Consider the following 4678-nt stretch of genomic DNA (forward strand, 5'->3'; position numbering starts at 1 on the left):
ATATATATTGTTTTACCTATAAGTAGGGATAACATGAAAGATGCTATAAGATATGGGTAATTATAGCAATGAGTAATGTAGTAGGAACTGTTAAGAATAATAATGAAAAAGATGATAGTAGTAGAAAAAACCTTGTAAGTAACCATTTTATTTTTGAAGTATAATGATGTTCCTATAAACATTAATTATTTTATATTGATATCTGAGATAAGAAATAGAAAAAGGGCCTAACTAAAGAGATGGGGGGACACAAACCAAGAGAGCATAACTATAGTTTAGATTTGCTTCAGGATATTGGCTGAGGGCTTTTTGGATTGATAACATTCATCACCAAGATCAAAGTTGATCCATATAATGTCAGAATACAATTGAGATCTTAATTTCCCTAAGATCAAAAAATCTCATGCAGGCTTTTTAAACGCTTTTTAATTCTGAGTCTTGTAATAATAACTCAAGTGATCTTAACAAGCTGTACATGTTTATTGATCAAATGACTCTCAAACCATGATCACTTTCCTACCTTGACAATTATCAATTTTTTCTAGGCATAAATTGATCAAACTGGGCAAATCAATCAAAATGAACAATAGATTCTTAAACTTTTATGAAAGTAACCTAAAACTGGAGACCTGATGGATGAAGCTTTACATATATGTGTGTAAATTATACACATACATATTCATACAAATTATGTGTATAATTCATATATGAACACATAAAGAACTCTATCATTGCCAATTTTAAGCAACATTAAAAGATATCTTCTGTTTTTATGAGGTTATAGCTAGATATTATGAATTGAATAACTATGAAGTTTCTTTGTAAAAGTCATATATGCATACATTTACATGTGCATACAGATGTCTCTGTGAAACTTGTAAGTGAAAATTCATAATTAGTAACTCTATAGAACATCAGAATTATTTATTTATATATACATTGGTCCTAAAGTTTTCCAGTTACATTTTTATATCAGTATATATAATATTTCTTTATTGAATAGAAGTCTTTATATTAATACCTCACTTAGAATATGGTAGGCTACACCAAAAATAGGCAAATGCTTTTTGGAAAGTGACAAATAATAAATAACTTTGCCTTTGTTGGCCACTAGGTATCTGTTGAAACTATTCAATTCTGCTATTGTAGTGTGCAAGCAGCTAGAACAATACATGGACAGATAAGCATTGCCATGTTACAATAAAACTTTATTTTTAAAAAGGAGGTGGACCACCTTTGGCTTGAAGGCTATAGTTTTCTAACCCTTAGAATGAATATTAAGTCAAAGTTTAACATAAATAAAGTATTAAACCAAGAAGTTACAAAATTGTGCCAATGCTATTTAATATTTCAAAATCATATGCTTTAAGAAAGTAATGTCTGTTTAAGAAAAAGCCATATACACACACATATTATTACTTCCAACAAAGATCAATAAGATAAACAACAGAAAAACCAGGATTTTTATATGTACAAATTTTGACTGCATTAACTTCTTTAGCTTTAGCTTTTGAAGAGAATGTGTTTGTGTTTATGGTATTTAGCAAAAGTCTGGAGGCAATAATACTAAATAATTAGCATTTCTTGCTGCTATTCTGGAACTGCCCATTTAACCTGAACTATTGATTTGATAAGAAAGTAGGGAGCAATGGAAAAAAACAAAGTCTAAAACGAAGCCTCTATTCCTCATTGTTCTCCAGTCTATGGTGATAGATATAGAATCTCCCTGTAGGAAAAACATTAAAGTATGACAATGAATAAACAACTAAATTATGTTCCTTTTTCATATTATCCCAAATTAAGAAAGAAAAAAAATCTACTCTCCAACTGTAGTTGTAGATGTATTTCTCTATTCATTTCTATCATGTTTGCCGCAGTGTGGCTGGGCATAAATCACGAGCCACTTGAAGATTCAAGCAGGAACTAACTTTATTTTTAGAACCCACGCCTCATGCTGTCCACGAACTCTCTAGGAACTCCACGCAAGAGCTCCAAAATAGCAGGCACCCGAGGCAGTAGGAACCGCTCCTTCTGGCAAAATGCCAGGCACCATCTTGACCTGGCCATGTCTCTCAACAATGTTTATTTGTGTGTGCATGTTAAAAGTCTCTCTTTATTCTTATAAAATTTCCATTTATATACCTAGTTATATTTCTTGCTCTGAAGTGTGCTTTTCCTGATATTAGTACAGCAATACAGATACCGCTGATTGTATGATACACTTTTTCTACTTTATTTTAACCTCGCAATTAATTTTAAAGTGAATTTTTTGAGGAATCTCCATAGTGCTTTCCAGATTGGCTAAAGTCACACCCTATGAGTGAACCCATTTTCCCACATCTTCGCCAACATTTATTGTTACTTGTATTCTTGATAATTGCCATTCTGTGAGTTGAAATCTCAGTGTAGTTTAAATTTGCATTTCTCCAATTGCTAGAGATTTTGAACATTTTTTAATATATTTATTGACCATATTTCTTCTTTAGAGGAGTGTCTGTTTAGTTACTTTGCTCATTTATTTATTGGATTATTATTTTTGTTTTGTTTTGTTGATTGGTTGGTGTTAAGCTTTTTGATTTCTTTGTGTATTCTGTATATTGACACCTTATCTGAGTTAGAGGTGGCAAAGATTTTCTCCCATTATACAGGCTCTCTCTTCACATGTTTGATTGTTTCCTTTGCCATGAAGAACCTTTAAAGTTTGATACCACCCCTTTTACTGATTGGTTTATTTTAGTTCCTGTCCTATATGAGTCTTGCTAAGGAAGTCATTTCTTAAGCCAACATGTTAAAGTGTTGGGCCTACATGTTCTTCTAATAGATGCTGGGTTTCTAGTCTGACCATTATACTATTCCTCAGTATATATCCAAAGGAGTTAAAATCAGCATACTACAGTGATGCAGCCACATCAATATCTATAGTCACTCAATTCACAATAACTAAGCTATGGAACCAAACTAGGTGCCCTTCAACAGATGAATGGACAAAGAAAATGTGGTATATATACACAATGGAATATTACTCAGCCACAAGAAGAACATTATGAAATTTGCAAGTAAATGGATGTATCTGAAAATTATTATGCTAAGTGAAATAAGCCAATCCCATAAAGAAAAGATTGAATATTCTCTTTCATATGTGCATGCTATCACATAACAAAGGGGTGGGGAGAACAGAAGTTCAGGGGATTAGACAAAGGGAATGAAGGGAATGGAGAAGAAATGGGAATAGGAAAGATGGTAGAATGAATCTGAGTTAATTTTCCTATGTACATATATGAATACACCACAGTGAATCTCACCATCATGTACTGGTATCCTAATAAGAATAAGTTGTACTCCATGTTTGTATGAATATGTCAAAATAGACTCTACTATCATGTATAACTTAAAAAGAACATATAAAAAATAAAGTGAAATTTTATACTCTACATATATAGAGGTGTAGAACTGTTAACACATTGTAAATCTGTAACTTTAAATTAGAATTTTTATATCATTTCTATTACTAAACTAGAGAATTTAAAAATTAACACTATTTTCCTCCTTTTTTATTAGTTATACCTCTTTGCTTTAAAATTGTAGTGATTGCTCTACAATTTATAGTATATATCTTTATTTTTATTTGTTTCTCTATTTAAATAATATCATTCTTCAATGTTTGTTATAGTTAAGTGCCTAGCAAGGTATTTGACACATGGTAAGTACCCAATAAATTTTCATAGTAATCCTCATTTGGTATAAAGATTCCTAAATCCATTCTTTCTATTTCTGTTTCTTTTATCTCCTAAATATATTCTCAGATTTGAGCCTTACTTTGCTAACTCCTCAACTTTCTGTCACCTTAGCAAGTTATTTGACTGAGTCTCATTTTCCTCATTTCAAAGGGAATAATTCCTAACTTGCTGAGTTAATATGAAGATTAAATGAAGAACGTGAACATGTCTGGGGCATAACAAGTACCCAATTAGAATTGATTTTATTTTTTCCTAGGCTCAATGATGAGAGCCTGGAATAATTTCCTTTAAGATGTATGAATTTGGAAGTTTCAAATAATGGGATTTTAGGGAACAAATGCATTTTGCCTTTGTTCTCCCCTACATCTTTTCCCCCTTTTCCCTGCCCCTAATACATCATTCATTCTTCAACTATTAAGCACATACTATATGATGTTCTTTTTTTGATGAAATACTCTATAAATGTCTGTTAGGTCCATATTATTTTTTGATTTATTTTTTAAAAAATTTATTTATTTCTTACATAGATGACAATATTGGAGTGCATTACATTCATAATTATCCATTCACAGCACAAGTTTTTGTAACTCTGTATATGAAGTATGTTCACACCAAATTATGCCATTCTTTTTTGTATCAACTATTTAATGTCAAAATAATTGCGAGCATCAACACTAAAAACCTAAATTTCATATAATGATAATAAATAAATTTTATGAATCTAGAGTGGTTTAGTGTGAGTTCAGTTGATCTTTTCTGGGTTGGCTCAGTGGGCTTCTGTTTTCAGCTAGACTTTTCTTTTTATGTGGGTGGCATTTGATTGACTATTAGATGATTTAGATTGATCTTATTTAGGAAAACTGGAGTGTGAGATATATATATATATATATATATATATATATATATATATAGAGAGAGAGAGAGAGAGAGAGAGAGAGAGA

General features: G+C 31.0%; 1 long non-coding RNA gene across 1 annotated transcript in view; it reads left to right on the top strand.

Annotated features, from left to right (window-relative positions):
* Positions 1-2760, top strand: part of LOC125614480 — a 19704-nt gene extending 16944 nt beyond the window's left edge. Inside the window, exon 3 of the long non-coding RNA XR_007345055.1 lies at positions 2619-2760. This is a non-coding gene — a long non-coding RNA (uncharacterized LOC125614480). The remainder of the gene's footprint in view (positions 1-2618) is intronic.
* Positions 2761-4678: the final 1918 nt, after the last annotated feature.

The sequence above is a fragment of the Marmota marmota genome, unplaced genomic scaffold (genome assembly GCF_001458135.2).
Source record: "Marmota marmota marmota unplaced genomic scaffold, marMar, whole genome shotgun sequence".
Taxonomy (NCBI): Eukaryota; Metazoa; Chordata; class Mammalia; order Rodentia; family Sciuridae; genus Marmota; species Marmota marmota.